At 36.8% G+C, this 23,000-nt stretch overlaps 1 pseudogene; it reads left to right on the plus strand.

Annotated features, from left to right (window-relative positions):
- Positions 1-21,466, plus strand: part of LOC127650841 (nudC domain-containing protein 1-like) — a 33,446-nt pseudogene extending 11,980 nt beyond the window's left edge.
- Positions 21,467-23,000: the final 1,534 nt, after the last annotated feature.

The following is a 23,000-nucleotide window of genomic DNA, read 5'->3' on the forward strand; positions in this document are numbered from 1 at the left end:
ATGGAAAAAAAGTTTACATGGCCATGTCCAAACTAATTCATTTTTATATGAATAAACATTCATTTCACTACATTTACTCCTCTCAACCACATTAGAGCAGCATTTTCCTCCACCAAAAACAAAGTGCTTCGAAAATGCTCTTCATTACTGCATACTTTGGAAAACAATGATGTTAGAAAGGAAACTGAACATGGAGTTTGCAAATGAAAATGGATTAGAGTGAATGTGGTCCATGTATTGGATTTTGTTTCAACAGACAGTGGTCGAATATACAGTTTTAATGGTCATTATACAAAAACATTTGACCACAAAATGCTGCGGTTGACAAATCAGAATCACATATTAATGAAAGCTGTATATTAAACAGATTTATTAATTTGTTTCATGATTGAATTGGTCTGGCATATTGAATTAAATAGAACCTCTTTTTCATTAGAGTTTGACATTTTCTTTATGTCAGAGAGTGCTAATTACATACATCTCTTCATTAGTGGTGCTCTGACTTGGAAGACAGAATCATTTCCTTTTCAGTCCACAAAGATTAATTGTTTGCCTCTTTAAAAATGTATTTTAAAAGCTAGATATGTGTTCACTTGCTTATGCATGTCTGCAGTGGTAAACAACTGAAGTGTACTTTAAAAACCAACAAAATATATTGGCCAAAAAAAATCTCCTTTTGTTCTACATCTTAAAGGGATAGTTTACCTAAACATGGAAATTGTATAATCATGTACTCATTCCGCATGTCTTTTAAGACTTGTTTGACTTTATTTGTGAAACATACTAAGAGATTTTAGACAGTTTGTTAGTCTCAGTTACTTGCTTTATATGGAAATAAAGGTGCAAATATTTATTTCCATAAAGATGACGCTGTCAGTCCCAAACATTCTAACATGCTCTTTTGTGTTTCATGTTATGACAGGGCCGGTACTAGGATGCGTTCTTTGGTAGGGCACTTGTTTAGGCAATGTTGAGCGTGTCGCTGTCAGACCAGGGGGCAGTGTGCACCTTGATAGTAGGGCTGGGTGATATGGCCAAAAGCGAAATCTCTATTTGATCAAACTTATGGACGATTCAAGATTACATTTTTTTCAACTTTTAAAGAGCCCATATTATGCTTATTTACATGTTCCTGGCCTAGTCTGTTGTGATTGGTCAACCACGTAGAGTGAGTGTCGAAAATGTAACGCCCTTTACCATAACCAAGTTTCAGCTCCCGAGTCTTGCTGAGCAGCTGTAAACACTACTGTAACTATGGTAACAGTGGCATCGGTTATTGCTGTACTAGCTCTAGCCCAAATCTGATAATTAATTAAATAATGAAAGTTTGGAAGAACAAGCTGATCGACCTGAACCACCTTCACAAGCATGACTTGAGCAGGAAGTTTCACTGTGGTAAGTTTTAATTTAGTTGCTTTTTTACAAGTACACTGTTGATTATTGTAAACCTAACAAAGCTTTAAGTAAAAGACACGTAGTGCATCCAAGTAAGTCATCTTTTGCTGGAATGGGTGTAGCTTTTTTCACCCGAGATATGAACGGAGAACAGAGGGTTACTCCCGGCTGGACAGTACTGGGTGTATTAGAGAGTGAGCAAGTTAGCCGTGGACTACCATGGATAGCAGCCTCAACATTACAGCTTGTAATTATATAATTATATAAGACCCTTGAGATCAACCATCACAGTTTACACAGTTTTAGGTAAAAGCCGGCCCACAGCTGAATAGTAAACCCTTACCAAAACAAAAGCATTACATAACAAGTTAGCCGAGCACTACCGTAAAATTACCTTTTGTAAAAATAAATTAATCTCCACACTTGATCACTATTCATGAATGTAAGAATGAAAACAATCTGCATAATTCTACACATTTGTAGGTAAAAGAGGTCCCGCAGCTGATTAGCAAAACTATTTCAACACAATAACATCAACTATCAGGTTAGCAGAGGCTTACAGCTGTGCACTGGGTGTACACCATAGCTACAACAAATCTCTGTATTTGAACTCTCGATAGCAGATAAATCCACATATAATCAAACATACTTACAGGTTGTGATTCTGCAGCGCCAGATTGTCCCAACAAAATGAGAACTGCACCATCTTTCAGGAGTAACCGACTTGAAAATCAGGCATTGGTTGCAGTTGTACTGCTGAGGAATAGTGGTCAAATTTAATTTAAACCACTTATTCTTCAATTCATCTGCCTTTGGAAGTCCAAACAAAGAGGTTTTGCTTTCGCATTGAAGAAACCAGCGTCTTCTCGACATGGTGACAACTCTAGCCCAACTCATCCTGGCCTCCTATAACTATGATTTTTGAGAACGGGACAATGTAACCCTTAGGTGGGCATTATGCAAATGTGTTACATAGTGACATAGATACTTTACAGAAGAAATGGCTGGACTACAGTCGTGTAGTTCTTGAGCAGTGTTGTCTTTGGGAGAGAATAGCTCCCTTTTGCATGGACTTTGTGCTTTGTAACTTTGCAGACCTTTTACATGCACAAACAGCTATATTACACACTAAAGGAAAGGTAAAATCCCAAAAGTATAATAGGGCCTCTTTAAATGTACTCCAACAGGATTCAAATGGTATGTTCTTTATTAGAATGCAAGGTAACCTGGTTAGAGAAATCCAAGTTATTTTCATTATAGAAAACAAAGGTGTGCAAGAAAAATTTACAAATGCACCACAGGAGGAAGTTGTCAACATTTGTTGTCAACAATCGCTTATTAGATTTTTATTTTATTTTACATTTACACTCTGTTGACAACTTCCTCCTGTGGTGCATTTGTAAAATTTTCTTGCACACCTTTGTTTTCTATAATGAAAATAACTTGGATTTCTCTAACCAGGTTGCCTTGCATTTCTTGCTGTTTTCTTCAACACCAGATGTTCAGAATTAATATAAGAAAATGGCAAAATAATTCTTAGCCAGTGTAGACATTCATTTGTATCTAGACCTATCTAAAAGTCTATCTAGAAAGTTATCTAGAAATCAATATGTATAAATTATCAAGTTTATCTAGAAAGTACTCATTGTATATAAAACTATTTGTGTGTATATTCATAAACCTCTTGCAGTTCACGCTAAGCAGCACAGCAATATGAAATAATTTATCATTACAATTCAACTAGCAAAGTTTGTCAAAATGATTGCTTGCCAAATGTTGGCTATAGATGTAGAAACATGTCACAGAACAATGCAATAACTAGTGATCTATCTGAATCATCTTGGTAAAAGGAGCAACAGCTGTTTGGTTCTCCCATATAGGCTCTCCATGATATTAAATGAAGTGCCCATAACGGTCACGTAATTAACCCTTTTTATGGGTAAAAAGAAAAGAAAGGAGACCGTTCATGTGCACACCGAGGCCAGTTATGGTCTTAAGCCGGTTGATACCTGCATGATGGATGAAGCTGAGCTACAATCAGTCTGGGAATATTACCGCTGTCTTTTATACTGTATCAGTCTTTGTGTTGTTAAACTGTCACATTAATTTAGAATGCGCCACACACATGCAGCTGATCAGATCAGGAGCGGCATTAAGACAAGCGCTTATTCAGCCTTTGGTGGATTTACAACATATCTAAGTTTAACGTTTGCAATATTTTTGGCAAAAATAATGATTTCCCTATTTACATTTTTTTTAATCGTATCAAAACGCAAATTCAAATGAATCGTAAAAATCTGAAAAACCGGCATATCCTAATAGTTTCACTTTCAGTCGGGGCCATCAGAAGATGTTTTCGAGGCAAATCTAGAGGGATGTTGGACCCCCTTCAGACCCGGCCATGCGTCATGAGGCTGAGAAAATAATTACAGAATTTTCATTTTTGGGGTGAACAGTCCCTTTAACATCTTTCGCTCATTTCCTGTTTTTCTCTAACACCATTGTCCTAGTTATCTATGTCTGTTCTACAGTTGAGACCTGCAAGAGGGGGAACTTTTTAAAAGGCCATTTGTTTCCTGTGCTCCCTTTGGCTTTTTTTTCATCAACATAAAGCTGTGAGCTTACCATGTGAGTGAATGGCTCATCCTCCCTCTCTCATTTTAAAAGACTGAGAGTTCTGAAAGACTCCATTGGGTGGCAAATAGAATGGAGGTGCATTAGCTTGTTTCAGATCGAGAGCTCGACCTTACTTATCCACAAAAGACTATTAATGTGGCCACACACATGCACAGCAGATATTGATATTCTGTTAGTGGTGTAGTGATCTACGGGTTCATGCACAAACCAAAGCAGATACAGTGAACACAGTTATTAGAGGTAGGGCAGGAAATCAATAGTGTGAGAATTAGAAGTCTTCCTAGACAATATTGAATCGATACGTGTATGGCAAAAAGCAATAATTACGTAATTAACACAGAGTGTGGCAGTGCCGCAAACACATAACATGGGGAAAGACAGCACTCAAGGGACCAATTTCAACACTTCTGTTGCATTTATACCCTTAAAGGTGGAGTAAGTCATTTTAATTCAATATACAATTTATATAATTGTTTCAAATTCCATGAATATCTCTTCACGGTCTGCTTGCTGTTCGTTCTTTGTGTGCACTAAGTCTGGTGTTTGTACACAGCCCTGGCTCTGTCAATGGGAAAATAAAGTGTATTGGACTGATTCTTACAACACGTGCTTGAATTTTGGGGGCAGAGCTTCTGAAAGAGCACTGAAGGGAGGGGTGTATTTGTTTGGCTGTGGAGTTTAAATATCTACTGTCTCAGGAATCGCTTACTCCACCTTTAAGTTCAATTACTTAATGTTAGTTGAGGTTGCTTGCAGCAAAAATATTAATTTAGTTTTACATTTTCCAATATTTCAAATGGGCTGTTTTTGCTATTTTTCCTTTTAAGGTACAGTTCATACAAATAAAGTGAGTGGTGACTGAGACTAAACATTCTGCAATTTAGCATTTCAGAATGACCCATTTTTGCTATTTAGCTGCCACTGGGGAAGTTGTTTTGTGCTGTCGATTTTAGAGTATGTCTAAAAAGTACATCAAACTCTTCAAAAGAGTGAAGGAAAACTATGTTTTACATGAAGGGTCTCTGCACACCCTTTGTACACACAATGTCACCATGATTTAGCAGTGTCAAAAGGCCTTCTCTTTAATATCCTGTTGTGCTCAGCAAAATTCAGGTTGGATGCAAGTTGACTAAACCTGCAACAAAAGAAAATAATGAGCATGCTGCTCTCACTTCAAATTGCACTCTAAAGTAGCATTATGGATTGAGAAAATTGTTCCAATTTCAGTAATAAGGTTTTGCCAGCACTAAGACTGTGGGTGGGTGAGACTCAGACCTCTCTGGATCTCTCTGTTCATGTATTTCTCTTTTCATAATTACCTTTGGTTTCTTGCTGAGAAATTAGCTTGCATAAAATCAAACTGTTTTCTTGGGTTTTCATCCTATCCACCTTGCCTAATTTCTGATTTGTAATTTAGATGATGCTTTATGAAAGTTACTTACAGTGTGATTTTTATAAGACAATCCCCCTGGATCAAGTCCCTTGCTCAGGGGCACACTGCCACTCTGCTATTTAGCCAGAGATGGAGCACTTGTATTAATTAAAATGAATTGGAGAAATTGGAACACCTAATATGGCGGATGTAGAAAAGAAAGTCCCACCTTACAGGTAAAAGAGACAATCACATTTTAGATATAGACAGTCAACTCAAAAATGTGCATTTGCATTAGCTGGACCTGCCTGAAAAATCCTGTTTATTTATTTTATTTAATTTTTTTGCGTGATTAGAGCTAAAGAAGCACAAATTATGATACCTTTGTTGTAGATACAAGCTGTACTTTTATTCCGCTTGCATTCATAAAAAAAAAAGAAAATAGCTGCCCGAAGCATTCCCAAGATGGTGGCTTAGTGGTCTGACTTGTCTTGAAAGTAACTTTGGTAACGGTTAATGTTACTGTGCCTTTAAGGCCAACAGGTTTCCTTGTGATTGTTATCACATGTTTGAGCTGTTGATTTGGTTGAACTTGAAATACAAGTGAGGGTTTTTTAGACATTGCTGTTCCAAAATGCAGTAAAAATGGATTAGAATTAACAAGTGTTGTGTGTAGATTTATCACATCACTCATCATGCAGGTTTAATTTGTTATCTTTTGCAGTAGAGACACTGTGACTTTAGTAGAAACTACTACTTTGGTATGTTTAACAACTCCTTGTTGTTAGATAATGTTACTGAAAAAGTTTGATTTGCTTATGTTTGCGTGGCATGAACATACGAGCCAGCGTAATGCAATATATAACTTCACTGAGTCTCTTTAGGCTAGATGTCTCATTAATTAAACTGTTCTAGTTTCACTGCTTAGAGAGGAGTTGTTAATAATGGTAGTTGACATAAAATCCGTTTGTAAAGATAACTGTGATCTAAAACAATGTATAACAGCATTTTGTCCATTTTAATGATTTTGTCCATTTATAATCATTATCCTTACAGTTGTTATGACCTCTAATTAATTGAGAGACTGTATAGAATAATTGTATATTTTAACATTTGTCACGACAGGACCATTTAAAATGAACTAGTGAAGGAAAATTTTAATAAAAATGTTAAAAAGCCTATAAACTGCAAGCATAAATATAAGCTTCAATATGCACTTTTTCTTTATACATTCATATACATTTTCAACTAAAAGTTTGATGTTGATTGAAAAAAACAACTTCCTATATATTCGGAAGATCTTGGACTGCACTCTCACACTCTTTTGTATAAATGAAAGGAAACACTCAAGAAAATTCTACCTGGGATCTCTCTAACTTAATTGTGCATTCATCCCTAAGCATCTGTTTTAAATCAGGTATCACATCTTCCATTGTTCTGCTCACAGACCCCATCTACTTCTGGCAGCAAAATAAAGAGGACGTGACTGTGTGTATGCGTTTATCTTAAGGTACCACCAAAGATAACATCCGATTTAAACTCACAGTTGACTACATTCGTGTCGGAGTGGGGGATTATGCACTCTTACTGGAGGGGCAGCTGTTTGCACCCACTGCTCCTGAGGCCAGTACCTGGACTATTAAAGATGATAAAAGGTAAAAAGAGATGTGCACAGTGGTTGTGTTCACATTAGAATGAATATCTTAATGAATATGAATATTCTAATATCTTATTATTTATCACCACACATCCATTGCTGCAAATCTGGGGTCACCCTCTGAAATACGAGGCAGGACCCGCTAACAATCTGTGATGTCATTCATGAATGTCTGTGTTATGTTGGGCATTATGCCCTCTCTTCCTTAGTTTTGTCTTTATTTAGCCTTTTTCCTCTTTTCATAAGGATCTTTATCATTTAAAATGTTTCTTTATAATGCATGCATCTTATTTTCTGCCGGCTGTCCACAAGAATCAGCATTTAACTTAAGAGTGTGTTACATACAAATGTACTTTCAATTTAAATTCATTAAAGCTGCATTGAAAAATTGGTGTAACAGCAGCTTTTATATACAGGTTATGTGTAGCCACTTAAAGGTACACTGCTGAAGATTTCTCATTTCATTTTTCATTTAATTAAGAAAAAAAAAAAAAAACATGATTGAGACAGTACAAAACGTCTCGGTTACTGTTGTAACCTCTATTCCCTGATGGAGGAAACAAGACGTTGTGTCGATGTAGTGACATTAGTGTCGCTCTTGGGAGCCACAAACACCTCTAATCTTTGAGAAAAGGAATTTGCATGCCACTCCCCCAGACCCTCTGCAGATGTCTGCTAGAGTGTTGCCATTGGCCAGTGCCCTTGTAGAGTGTGTTTGTATTCCCAAAGGGGACGACCTGGGCCTGGTATGCCAAAGCGATGTCATCCACGATCCAGTGGGCAAGCCTCTGTTTGGAGACAGCGTTCCCTTTGCACTGTCTGCCGAAGCAGAAAAAGCTCAGAGCGCCTAAAGCTCTGCGTGCGATCCAACTAGATGCTCAAAGCACGCACCGGACACAGCAACAACAGGGCTGGGTCTGCCTCCTCCCGGGGCTCTCCAAAGGCCCAGGAGGACCACGGAGAGATCCAATGAGGGGAAGAGGAGGATTCAGCCTCAGGGTGCCTCTGAGGAACATGATGATCAGGTCATGCTTTCCTAGGGACTTAGGAAGTGTGATCGTGGGTCAGACATGTGAGGCAGGGCCCGTTGCCGTCGGAGGCAGAGAGATAAAGACCGCATCCAGGAAACACACAAAGATGTAAAGGCGTCTTTAAAAAGATGTTCATGTCAATGTGTTGCTCTGATAGAGGAAAATATACTCTTTGCAGAAATATATACTCTCATAGTAGCGCTGTCAAAGCACCCAGGGGTGTAGTCTGCACTAAGCGTACAAAAGGAGAGAAAGCAGCTGGAATGCAGCGTATATCCAATAGCATATGCTTCTTTCTGAGGTGAATGGACCGGCAGTGGAAATCAGCTTGCTGACAGCCAACCGCTCGGCTCCAAAGAAAAAATCTGAATGAGTGGCCACATTCCAGCTCCTTTTATACCCATATATCCGGGGGAGTGGCATGCTCAATGGCCTTTTCCTCAAATTTTAGAGGTGTTTGGGGCTCCCAAGAGAGACACCTAATGTCACTACATCGACACAACATCGAGTGAGTGACCGAAGGGGAACTCTGTTTTTTAAAACACTGTTTTGTACCTTTAACTTGTTAAAGTTGATTTGGACAGTGTTCTTATCTTGCCAACATGAAAAACTGTTAATACTATTTAGCAAGTGTTGAAAAAATTTACACATTATGTTTTTGTCAAAGGCTAAATATATTGTCACGCATTTGGAGAACAACTGCCCACAGTGTTTATAAGAGCGTCAGTTGTTGCTTTGTCTCCATGCACAATCTTAGCAAGTGTTAAATGAATATTCTGGGTTCAATACAATTAAGCTCAGTCAACAGAATTTGTGGCATAATGTTGATTTACCAAAAACATATATTTCAACCTTTTTTTGTCTTTCCTTTTCTTTAAAACAATCAAAAATCTGGGTTACAGTGAAGCACTTACAATAAAGGTAAATGGGGACAATCTGTAAACTTTAAAATACTCACTGTTTTAAAAGTATAGCCACAAGATGTAAACAATATGCATGTAAAGTAAACATGATTTGAATGTGATAAAATCACTTACTAACCTTTTCTGTGTCAAGTTATTTACAGTTTTACCATTTCATTGCCATGACAACATAACTCCATAAACCCTTTTATCCAGAGGAACTTTACAACTAAAAAACTTTACAGCTCAAGTATTACACAAGGTTAAATAGAAAAACTAAACTAACTTCTTTTATAAAATTATAAGCTTCACCTGTCTGCAATGAAACCCTCAAAAAATTGGCCCCATTCACTTCCATTGTGTGTCATTGTAACCTTACTTTTTTCTTTTTTTTTTTTTTTAAAGAAGAAATTTGATTTTGTGGTAATCAACATTATACCAAAAATTCTGTCAATTGAGCTTAACTTGCATTGAATGAAGAATGAAAGGTTTCATGAACAAGTCATTTCACACCTTCATGATTAAAACATTTGTTGTTCATCTGATTTGAATTTCCGCTTACTCCCTTCCTCTTTCTGATAAACATCCCTCTCTCAGCATCACAGATGAATGAGACGTGACAGACCCTTCCTCCACATTGTTCTCTGTCCTTACATTTATGCTCCCATATCCTTGATTTTAATAAGAGGGCCCTGACGACACCTCTCGAGTGTGTGTGCCAGGCTCCATCTGGGTTTGTTTTGGAGTGTCTACATGTGTTTATATTTTCTCTGTCTTTTCTATTTTCAGTCAGTGTCACTGTCATTTGCATTTGTATGGCAAACCAAAAGGGTCCTCATTATGAGGCATGTACAATATAATGGATTATATAAAAGTAATTGTTTTAGTAGATGTTCTCAAAATGCAAGGAAATGTTCCATCTTTAATGGTATTTGTACACACACTTCAGATACAGGAAATTGAATTAATTTTGATTAAGCCTCTTATTCATAACAGAATTGTCAACAACATGAAGCAGAATGTGTTTTTTTTTTTATTATTCAGTCATCTATGTAATAGTACATAATTTAAAAGTAATCTTAAATAATAATGTAATACTTTATTCATTTCACTCTGTTTTTTATACACTATTGAACATAATGTCTGATCAAGTGTTCATCCAGAATAAATTAGTGTGTTTGTGTGTGTGTGTGAACAGTTTGGAAGTGTCTCCAAAAGCGAAGTGAAGGCCCGCTGTGGACTGAGTTGGTTCTTGTGGACAGGAGAGTGGATTATTTAATGAGTGAAGAGCAGAAATAACAACTCCAGCAGAGACTCTCATATCTTACAGCTGAGGACCTGGTCAGTTTCTTTTTTAGGCCTCCCTCTGCCCATTTCTACTACACATTTTTCTCTGTATGTGTAGTTGACATGAAATACTTGACATGTCTTGTGGTATGACATGTCATCAAAAACAATTAAAAGCAGCTTTTTACTAATTATTCTTTCATTATTATGCATGCAGCTTTTATGAGCTCATTAATTGAGAGAGAAATGTTTGTACTAAACATTCATTTGTCACACCACATCTTATTAAGTGCTCTTTTTAAATGTTAAAAATGATTTGTTTACTCGAGAACCTCTGCGACAAATATGTTTCGGAATGAAGAGAACAAGGAAGTTTCCCAAAATGAAAATCCTCAGATGAAGTACAGATTCTTGGAAAATGAACTTCAGTTCTGTCCACCATTGAGCACACTTTTTTCACCGATTATTCTTAATAAGCCGAAAAACATTATACAGCTTTCCTTTATTGGTGTCATAAATGGCTTAAGAATAAACAGATCGGCATGGGTAGATTTTTGTCCATTACCCCCATTTTGCGTTGCATGTAAACCTTATCCAATTTGCGCACATGGTGTGCCAATGCCTCTTTCCGGTTTGATGTAAAAAGAAGAGAATAACCAGATGATTTATTGAATCATTAAAACACTGTATTCTTGCTTAGTTTAATTTTTTTTTAATGAGCTGATTTTTGTAGTTATCAGCGTATTAGTGTGCATGTAAACACATATATTGTTAAAAACTGACCAATTACACTAAGATATGCATGTAAAGGGATTAATGGGAAAGGTGGAGGTGAGAACCGGTTTTAAAATATAAATAATATTTTAATAAGATTCTTAAACAAAAAGACAAAAACACAAAGGTGTCGGACAGCAGTCCGTAAATCTCTCTCTCTGTCACACTGAGGATTCTAGTCGGCCTTTATCCCTCTCTGAGGCTTGATTAGCCTGATTAGGGTCCGGGTGTGTGGAATCATGACCCGGCCCCGCCCTGTCACAATGCACTTTCGCTTATACAGTAATATACATTTTTACCTATAGTCTTGATGTTGATAAGAGCCCATGGAAAACCAATATATTATGTTTTTATTTATTTTTTTCTCCTTCACAATTCTGTTTTTATATCTATCATGTGATTTGGACTCTGCAGAATCCAAACCCAGACAAGAACAAGCCCCATTGCAACGCTCAGGAACTAAACTGTGACGTGTTTCCGGAGGACAGTTCTACATTACTGCGCTTTGATGGTGTCATTCTGAATCCAACCCATGTGGTAAGGCCATATAAACACAGAAGGCAGGGCTTAGTGGTCTAGATTTCTAAAATAGAGCACACCAGTCTTGATCCAGATATAAAAATCCTATAAAGTTTTTCTAATGATAACTTAAAAATGTTTAAAGACAGACCAACCGTGAGCAGAGAGGTTGTTAATCGATGATATATGCCTCTGTTGAAGCCATCATTTGGCGCTATTTCAACTTTACTGTTTAAAAAACATGCTTAATAGTGGAATTCCTGGTGAACAACAACATTACCCTTGGTCCTGCCAAGAAAGCCCAGCAAATGAGCCCAGCAGATACCATCCTCTTCCATGAAGCACTGTGAATGACGCAATCCAGTCCGTCTCCCTTCACCCTCAAACTACTTCTAGTATATGCTATATACTGTAAATATACACCGATCAGCCACAACATTAAAACCACCTATTGTGTAGGTCCCCTTTGTGCTGCCAAAACAGTGACAACCCTCATCTCAGAATAGCTTTCTGATATGATATTCTTCTCACCACAAATGTATAGCGGTTGTCTGAGTTCAAACCAGTCTGGCCATTCTCTGTTGACCTCTTTTATCAACATGGTGTTTCCGTCAGCAGAACTGTCACTCACTGGATGATATTTGTTTTTGACACCATTCGGAGTAATTTCTAGAGACTGTTGTCCGTGAAAATCCCAAGAGATCATCAGTTACAGAAATACTCAAACCAGACCATCTGGCACCAACAATCATGCCATGGTCCAGATCACATTTTTTACCCATTCTGATGGTTGATGTGAACATTAACTGAAGCTCCAGACCCATATCTGAATGATTTAATGAACTGCACTGTTGCCACATGATTGGCTGATTAGATAATCGCATGGATGATTTTTAGTGCCAGATGGGCTTTTTTTTTGTATTTCTGTAACAGCTGATCTCCTTGATTGTGGTTCAGTGCAGGATATGGCTTTCTGTGTCATCTTGCAAAAGACCAATTTATGTCATTTAGAAAACAGTTATTTATTAGTAACATGTGCCATCAAATGGGAAGGCTCTATTTGTCTTTGGCATTTCAGTAGTCTGTAGTTAGTAAGCTGTGGTCAAGAGACACCTACATCAGTGTTTTAAAACACAGTTCTGACCTGATCTTAAAGAAATAACATTGATTTTCATCAGTGCTTTTATTACTAGTCCAACCACTGTCTTGTCTTTATCTTCTACGTTTTCTTAAGAGGTGTTAGATCTTTGTTCTTGAGTTGAGATCTAATGCATTTTTAAACCATTTCTGCAGAACTGCAGAAATATTGCTTTTACCCTCCTAGCCTTGTGTGCTGCAAATAACATTTCTGCACTTGATGAGTACAGCCGACTGAGACTCTTTGACACATAATCAAGGGATCAGTCATTTAAAGTCAAGTGGCTCAAAGTAAAGTCAATAATATTATGGTGGCTAGTGTAATGCTTGTAGATTTGAATTGTTCAGAAATATCAATATTTTACTGAAAGCAATCATTTTCACTCATTTAATCCTTCTAAATGCCACAAATAATGGCTTTTAGTGTAGGTGCTGCTGCAGCTGTGCTCAGCAAGTTAAAACACTTTATTGTCATTCACTATATAAGTGCGGTGCAGTATATCCATCAGGGATGGTAAGATTCACTGATTTGCATCGGTGCATCGGCATAAAAGTTAACGATGCTATGCATCTATTTAAAAAAGTGTGCATAGGTTACAATTTGGCATTTTTATCACGATACATAATTTCTAGCATATTTGCATGGGTAAAAAATTATTTATTTATATATAATAATTAGTAGATGTGATATATGTTTTATTATTTAAAAAGTGACCAATAATTTGTGACCAATATTTTATATGTAGATTGATATCTCCTCTTTAAACTGTTTCTCAAGTGCATTCTCTCATCACCACTGCTGCTATACGTGAATATGACGTATCACAACATTACGGAGTGCACACTCAGGCATGTCCTGAGAGTCACATAGAATATAGATTAACATGGCAGAGCTGCATCTTCCACCAATTAATTACAAATCTAATGTTTGGAAACACTTTAGGTTTTATAAGATAGATGGAAATTTTTATAAAACCCATGCAATTTGTAAAATATGTCGTGCCACTATAAAATATACAAGCAGCATGACTAATTTAACAACACACTTGAAGCGCCGACACGATGTGAGTGCAGAGATGTCTACTTCCCGCTCCTCGCCCTCGGATTCAGCTGTAGGTACTAGCCGCTTCGGTACCGCTAGCAGGACGCCGGGTGAGCAAACGATTACAACTTTTTTTCACTCCACGCAGGCTAACAGCTCAGCTCGTTCCAAGGCAATAACCGAAGCTATAATATATTCCTACGTAAAGATATTCAGCCTTACAGCGTTACAGAGAACAAGGGCTTTTAATAATTCCTCCATGCCTGGCAAGTTACGGAACATTTCTTCATTGTTTATCCCTGAGCATCCTTAAATTGTTTCACTGTTAAATGTGTAACTGGAGACAGAGCAGGAAAAGAACGTCAGGTTTTATTTAATCTTTTTTTTATTAAATTTTTTTTGCACTACAAAGGCCTGTTTGTGAAAGGGCCATGCGTTAGATGTCAGAAGGCACTTAAGTTAATTTATGATTTGCTGTCTGTCTGAACCAAAGAAATAAAAGCGAACTATCTGTCTCATATTGAATTGCATCATATTTTCTTTTCCATTGCATCGTATTGTGCATTGAATCGCATTGTGTTGAATTGAATCGAAATCGGGTCGAAATCGATCACTCCCCTCTCCCTACTATTGCTTGTCCTTTCCATGGTTTGCTGGGGATCGAACCCATGACCTTGCGTTGCTAATGTCACACTCAAGCTGATCTCCTAAAATAATAATAATACAAATATATATATATTTTTTTAAGTTGTTTAAAACTCTTAAAAAAATCTTCCTACTTGTTCTAGCTTTTACTTTTGTCTGTTCATACAGTGCATTTTTTTTTAAAGCTTTCAGAGCATTTCTGCTTTACCATAGAATACAATTCCACAAAGACTCCCCCGGTCATTTCCTTCATCTTTCTTCTAAATCACTTTCATTGATGCAGTGAAACACACTGACCTTTCCTGAGTGCACTCGCTCACAGATTGCAAAGCCTCCTTTTTCCAGGTTCTGAGGAGAGCCGATCCCATGTCGACCTCTTCAGAGATTTCAGATTGCATGTTTGTGTCCCTCAGCTGGGTGCTGGAACAGACCTGAAAGAGCTTCACGTTCCCTTTTGCTCACCTGAAGAGTGGTTCCTCTCCTCCAAGACACACTTGGCTTTTAACTTGAGCTGTGGCGGTGATGAGTGAAGGAGACAGCTGACATTTACTGTATATCTCAATGATTTGTATCTCAAGAGCTTCTCACCACCAACTGAGATGAGAAAAGCGCTTTTTCATTAAATACAGACAGTATATTGCTGGTTGAGATTCTGAGGGATGCTTATTTTAATATTTGTTGCCATGAGATCTGAAGTAACACATTACTTAACATTTGCTTTTGTAGTTTTCTCAACACAAAGATGGATTAACTCTGTGTCATGGTCTTCACTTGAGTTTATGGGGCCTGGAACTGAATATGTATAGGTTGAAAAGAGGTTGAACTTCAAATAATCATTATAACCATCATATTCACAAACTGGGTTGTACGTTTTCCATCATGCTTTATTTTTAATCTGTCAGTAAAATATTATGGTTCAAAATGTTGATTACCACAAAAAATATTTATCAACTCTCTTGAGTTGAGTAAGGCACTTACAATGTATATGAATCGGGCCAGTCCAATAATGTTAAAATACACACAGTTTCAAAAGTAAAGCCACAAGATGCAAATATTTTATGTGTTAACATGATTTAAGTGTGATAAAATCAGGATTTTACTTGCATTACGGCATTTATCCGATTACAGGGTTTACTGGCGTTATGTCGTCATGACAACAATGTTGTAATATTGTATATAACGTGACTCACACAATTTTTAGGTATCCTTAAAGCCCATAGCACAAACATGGGGCATCTTACGTGCTAAAGTAATATTAAGTGTGATGTTTGCTTTTGCAATCAGCACTAATTGCTTGGATTTTATTTTTGTGAGTTGGTCTTTATCAGCCCTTCCCCGTCATTTTAAGGTAAGTGATTTGGTAAGTGGTTGGTTACACTACACATTAAGATCAGGATAATTATGCTTTCTAAATCACTCTTTATGAATAAATGTGAATACATCACAGACCATGACCGGTTTCGCAATCTTTGCATTCATAAATTAAACATGATGTTCTGATGACTGTATAATGTTCTTTTGAAATGGTTCTGGCTAGAACAGCATGGTTCCCATTTTTGCAAAGCTATAAACATTTTGACCTCTCACCAAGAAACTGAACAGTAGAGCATTTTATTCTGAACATAACAAAACAGAGGTTTTAAGGGCCTTTATTTTAAGATGTGTTTCATTATAGCCCTCCTGTTCTCTTTGTGTGCTGGTGCTGACGCCATAATTGTACACACCAATGGGGTCACATACATTCGCTCTTTCATAACCAACACATTTCACAACCTCCTCGTAATTACAGTGGCTGGAGAAGTTTGCTTTGTGTGCTGTGAGTTTTGCAGTATGTTGGGTCATACAAAGAAAATCAGAGAAGACAGTATAAACTTTTTAACAATCTATTAATCATTTGAACTTTCATGGATAAGGCAAATGTAGAATGCTTTGCGATTCACTCATGAAAAAATGGGTGGTTCTAAAATTAGAATTGCCTTGGATGTCTTCTTTACGATCGTTTGCTTCCTGCCTATTGTTGACTTTGCCTGGACTTTGCCTAAACTATTGCTGTTTGCTGCCTGCCCCGATCCCCTGCCTGTTTACCTCGTTTCTGCTCTGAGTGGTGGTGGCGTAGTGGGCTAAAGCACATAACTGGTAAGCAGAAGGTTGTTGGTTCAAGCCCCACTGTCACCACCATTGTGTCCTTGAGCAAGGCACTTAACTCCAGATTGCTCCGGGGGGATTGTCCCTGTAATAAGGGCACTGTAAGTTGGATAAAAGCATCTGCCAAATGCATAAATGTAAATGCTCTGCCTCTGATATTGATGATTGTCCTGATTATTTGACCCTTGCCTGTCTGTACTCTGAAGAGGAGAGTGCACCAGTGTTAAATAATCTGAATTTGGATCCCCTGAGCCTGTGTTACATTATCCTTTTGGTCTTTTATTCAAAATATATATAAAACAAATGCACTGGTGCACTCTCCTCTTCAGTTTGCCACACAGGGTTTTTATGGGGTTCAGGTCAGGGAACTGGAATGGCCTTGACATAACCTTTATTTTGTGAACATTGAACCATTTTTGTGTTGATTTTGATGTGTGCTTTGGATAATTGTCCTGCTGGAATATCCAACCACAGCCCATTTTAACCTGTTGATACGCAATTCCCCCTCACACGGTGGTGACGTCACTCTGCTTACATTTAATGTATAATTTACTGTCTATAAATGTAATTAATGTTAACAAATTATACATCTTTTCAAAAGTCTAAGGTATATTTTCAAAGGTCTAAGATATCTGATCTCTGTTTCACGATAGCAATGCTCTAGAAACAGCAATTTAGTTATTTGTGCCAGGAGTACAAATGAAAACATGCAATATCAAAACGGGAATTCATACATTTCTTATGAAAACGCGATTGCCAGATGAATCCAGTTCGCCACTTGGGCCAATTGTCCATGTCAAGCGTTCATTGAAAAACATCCAATAGCACTTTTTGTCCATACAAGTAATAAATCTGAGAAATATTGATATATTCTCCATTGTTTACATGAGATCTCGCCTGAAAGAATTACTCTTTGTCATCGTTCTTCAACAAACTATGCAATCTGAGCAGCTTTCATGTTGTAAAATGGTATATTATCTTATATATATACACAGCCGCCCCCATATTTGAGTCTCTTAAACAAAATGAGCCTGTTTTTTTATTTTTTCTATTTTTTTGCGGCGTAGTTTTATTCATAATAGCCAAGCAGTGCAGTCAAATGTTTTGCCTTCTTGAAAGGCGGAGCCTTCATTTTACTCTGTACACCGGCATTGATTTTATAGTGAAAAAAGCTTGCAGGAACCTAATTTTTACATATGAAATATAAATTCTTTAGAATTGTGGCTTTGAGAACATTGGGTTGTTTTGGCACTTTTATTATTGTTTTTTTTTTTTTAGATTATAAAAACATGTTAAGCACAAAATAATTCCATTAATATAAACTTCTCTAACTTTAAAAAATAACAACATATTAATTCTGAAGTGTCTTCTTTCAAAAGATACTACAACTGTGTCCATAAAGGTCCAGTAAATACAACCATTTAAGTTCATTGGGTATTTTCTTATACCCACTTCCCATTTTGTGAGGCTCAACAACCTTTTGCTGCACATCATAACTATATTATTTGGTCTTACCCATTGTGATGGATAATTTTGACTGTGGGTTACCTCATATTTATACCCATGTTTACAGTCATGGCTGAACATTTTAATGTTTCTTGTCACCCAGGTGTACTAAAATTTTTAAAATATGAATGGGAATATACTTCAGATATATTTTTCTCATATGAATTTCTAGGGGTGCCAACAATTGTGGTAAACGTGTTTTGGAGAAAAATATTTAATTATGAGACCCCCCCTTCAATTAGTTTACTTCAATTAAAGGTTAGATCTTTGTGAATATTTTGAATGAAATATCAAAAAGATTAACAAGACTGTAACACGTTTAAGCTCGGAGATGGAAGGGAGGAGATGGAGAGCAGTGATGCAGCCAAGTAAGGCTCTGTATTTCTCTTTCTTCAACACTCTGTGTGCACTCTTCTCTGTGCTTTTCTCAGTTTAATCAGATCAGTGTCACGCAAACATTGTCAACATAAACAAAGTTATAAACAAAGAGTCTTCAGCTTCACAATAACATACAACCCTCAAGAAGACACAGCAGTCACTGGTCACTCGTGTCGTTCTCTCTCTTGTGTGGCGGTGGCGTGGCCATTTATATGCCGCGTAGAGACAGGTGTTAGACATAATTTAGCTCAGGTGCAAGCGCCCTTACCACATCCTCTCTCTCCGGATGGGCCCTCGACCACGCCCCCGCTGCCACAAAGACATATTTTTCACAGCATTCTTTGCTCATATTTACCAAGGGTGCCAATAATTATATTCATCCATTTTTTTTATTTTAATTTTATCATTCCAATGCTTTATGGGATTGTAGTTCATTCTCCCATGAAAGATAAGTAAACAGTTTTATATATATATATATATATATATATATATATATATATATATATATATATATATATATATATATTTTTTTTTTTTTTTTTTTTTTGCTTCAAATAAAAATGTATAATGTTGTGATTTACCTCATAGCATATTGGTTTGGTTCATGGCTTATAACTCTGTTATGAAGGAGAAAAGGAATGGTAAAAATACCGGAACCAAAACAGATGAAAAAGTTGGTGGGCACTAATGCACCCTATTGGAATCTTTAGTGTCAATATACTTTTTATTATTTCAGTTAGAATGCTGCCTATTATGTAGACAGCAACGCAGCTCACCAAGGTTTAGAAGAGCCTTTTTTAAGTAAAGTAATTTTAATTTGTATGGCGCTTTTCATAACACACATCGTTTCAAAGCAGCTTTACAGAAAATCATGCTTTAACAGAAAATTTAACCGTAATGTCTATAAAGTCTTCAAGTCATCATTGTGTAATTGTAAATTGTGTATCAAAATAAGTAATTAAATAGTTAAATAATACTTATATTTATAAGCCCAGTGAGCAAGCCGAAGGCGACTGTGGGAAAGAACACAAATCTCCATAAGATGTTGGTTAATGGAGAAAAATAATCTTGGGAGAAACCAGACTCACTGTGGGGACCAGTTCACCTCTGGCTAACATCATGAATATAAAGCCAATATTAGTTATTTATGTGCAGTGCAAGTTATGCTTAAATTTTGTAAACTAAGTAAGTGTTAAGGGACAGTATTTAAACAAATATTTTGTTTGAACTGTAAGATTAATGACTAATGTCTTTTGAAGTCCATCCTGGATTAACTGCAGAAGTTCACATAGATGTATTGTCCGTTGTTAGTTGGCTGTTGAAGGCTTTTGTTGGCAATTCATTGATAGCCTATGTATTCCATTTTAAGAGTGTAGTCCATCAATAAACAAAGGTGATGCATCTCAGTTCAACCGGCAGGTCATATCGGTGGGGTCCATCCTAAATACAAGGTTCAGGCAGTGGCATATAAAGTATCAGATGTCTTACAGTTGGAGATGTCATCAGTTCATCGTCTGAAATCCATTATAAAAGCCTGAATTGATGTCTGGCTAGCACAGGTTGTAGTTTGTTTTCATTTTTCAACAGTGTATCTGTAATAACAGGTTTAAAGCAATAAAAGGAAGTTGCATTTAATGTCTGAATGACAGTGTTGGCAATTTAGAACTCATTTGACTGTGTGAAGCTGTCACTTGTTGAATAATGGCCACCACGAATTGCTCTAATTTTAATATGCAGCGATGCTCATCAAGTGAGCAGAGCAAGAGGCGGTTTGGAAAATGACAATTTCAAGTAAATTGTTGGCAGCCAACATTGACCAACTGGATTTTAGGACAAGTGTAAAATTAGAGGTAAACAAACGTCACTGGGAATTGAAGTCATCTTGTCATTTTCAGAAGGATAATGATTCGTAACATTAGAGACATTTTATTTCACGTCTATGATGATCAAACATAATGATAGTTTACCTACAGCTGCCAAAATGATGGTCACTTGCTGTTGTTTACTCTTGATACCTCGATCCCGCTGTTGTTTCAGATGGATGCCTCATAATAGGGGCTTTTGTGAAAATGTGTACGTAGATACTCATGTACTTTTTTTATCATTTCTATTGGAGTGATGATATATTTGATAGAAGGTAGAATGAAAAATAGGACTCAAAAGAAATCAATGTCCATTCATAATTATTTTCCCTCACAACCCCAAACTCTACTGTGGAGATACAAGACAAATCCTAAAGACTTAAGGGCCAACTACAAGTGGAATATACTGTAAATAATCATACAAAAACAAATATACAGACAAGTTCAAGACAATTCAATACTGACCAGCTGTAAAATGGCTCCAATAGTATTCAAATGAACCAATTTGTGAGAATGTAGATTTATACGCAATTTAGTTTTTAACTTATATCTACTTGCCTTTTCTTAACCATTAGGTAAGCCTGGGAAGCCACCAGTTCCTGTCCCCTCTGAAATGCCTGCATTCTGCTTACGACATGATGTTGATGCCCTACTGTGGCAGCCACGTCCCAACCAAGAAAACAATACAGGTATATGGGAGCACATCGCTACCTTTAATGCACTCGGTAAGGGCAAACATACATTACCCATCACTGTGATGTAGTAGAACACTTAAACTGTTAATGTACTGTAACTTATGCAATGAAAAGAATACAACTGAAAATGTGTAATCTATATGTCATTTTTTCAAGGTTAAAATACTTGTAGTTTTCTCTGCAAATTAAGGGGTATTTTAACAATAGAAAATGACACACATCACTTTTAATTTGATTCTTTCTCTCTGTTCGGGTTATGTGCAAACTTCCAAATGTGCTAAAAGGTTTGTTACTTGTGCCCCTAACTTCTCATACGCTGCTCTTGGGGAGTGCCTAAGGTGAGTTTTATTTTACTGTCAGCCCTCGCCGGTTGACAAGTCAGGCAGGTCGCTAAGCAACAAGTAGCCAACCTGGACAGCAATGAGCCCATACTATGATTCAAGGCCACTAATGAGAGACTGTTTATGTATGCTGTTTACTAATGTAATGAGACAACCTCTTTGTTCGGAAAGTGAACAATTAATATTTTCCAGTATTGTTGGAGGATGAATTAATTCTAAATTCTGCTCTAAGGTTGTTCAGGGTCTATTTGAAACAAGTGCACTGCTGATTCCCTGCAAATGTACATTTAATTTCTATTGGCCTTGATTTCAGTGTAGTGGTGCAAGTGTAATCCTTCTAGTATTTAAAGGGGTAATTCACCCAAAAATGAAAATTCTGTCATTATTTACTCTCCCTCTTGTTGTTCCTAGCTAATGAAAACATTGCAACTTCTCTTGTGAATTCTCAAGAATGTGGAAATCTAGGGCAGATATCAAGATTTTTTGTGAATAACAACTTTAACATTTTAATCTGTTCCTTACATAAAGCTATCATTTGTCTTCAGAAGACTTGGAATATAGCAAACAAGTTGTATGGACTACTTTTATAATCGGTTTCGAAGCTTGAAAGCACCAGTCCTTGTTTAATTAATTTGCATGAATAAAATTACCAATACATTCTTAAAACAAACTCCTTTTATGCTCCAAGTAAATCATGCTCGTTTGGAATGACTTGAGGATGCATGTCACAATCTAAAGCATGAATGTTAGTTAAATTCCAGAAATGCAAGAAAGTAATGTAATATGGATCAAAATAAAAAAGCAGCTGTATGCACTGTTTTCCACTGTTTTTAAAAAGATTTATTTGTGCATTTTACAACAGCTTCGTACATGGTTCATCAAATCAAAATTGAGAGCCGGAACTTCATTTAACATTATAAAATTGTGTTTTTCTACCCAGTTATCAGAAGGCTGATTTTGTAATGTTCCTCTTCAGTGCTTATGCTTTATCCTTGTTTTTGGCCTTAAAGTCTGTAGGTTCGGCCTGTGCTATTACAGCGACAGCTGGTTGCACACCGAGTCATCGTTGGAAGATCAACAGATAGCAAATGCTGTAAGATTGCATTCAAATAGGACAGACAGCTGTGGCGTTTCAGCATAATTGTGTCTGTATTATATAATCAGAAGGCATTTAAGATATGATTTCATGATTAACAATATTTTAATAAAGATTATTAGAAAACAAATAGAATAATTTTCTATTCAAGTGGACTTTGGAACCCCACTGTATATAAACTAAAACAACAATGTGCCAAACATTGTCACATGCAGAAAATGTCACACATCTGTCATCTTAAAGGGAGCTTTAAACTGGGCCAGCACAACATTTTGCAATAGAATTTGTTTCTTGTGTTTTTCTTTACCATTAATCTACTTTACATCATTCTAGGCTAATGCATGCTTGTTCTTCATCCAGTTCTGCAGACTTTTCAGATGTAATTTATCAGTATCCACAGAGATGTGCCTGGGAGGAAGATAATTAGACTCTCCTGTCTTGCCTGTTTTGTTTGGGGGGCTTATTTTATTCTAGCCTCAGATTTAATCATGATTTTGTGATTGAATTAGCCTGTGATGTTATTAGACATTTAGTATGTTGTAATTGATTTTGGACACCTGAAGTGGTCATGCGGCCATG

The sequence above is a fragment of the Xyrauchen texanus genome, chromosome 10 (genome assembly GCF_025860055.1).
Source record: "Xyrauchen texanus isolate HMW12.3.18 chromosome 10, RBS_HiC_50CHRs, whole genome shotgun sequence".
Lineage (NCBI taxonomy): Eukaryota > Metazoa > Chordata > Actinopteri > Cypriniformes > Catostomidae > Xyrauchen > Xyrauchen texanus.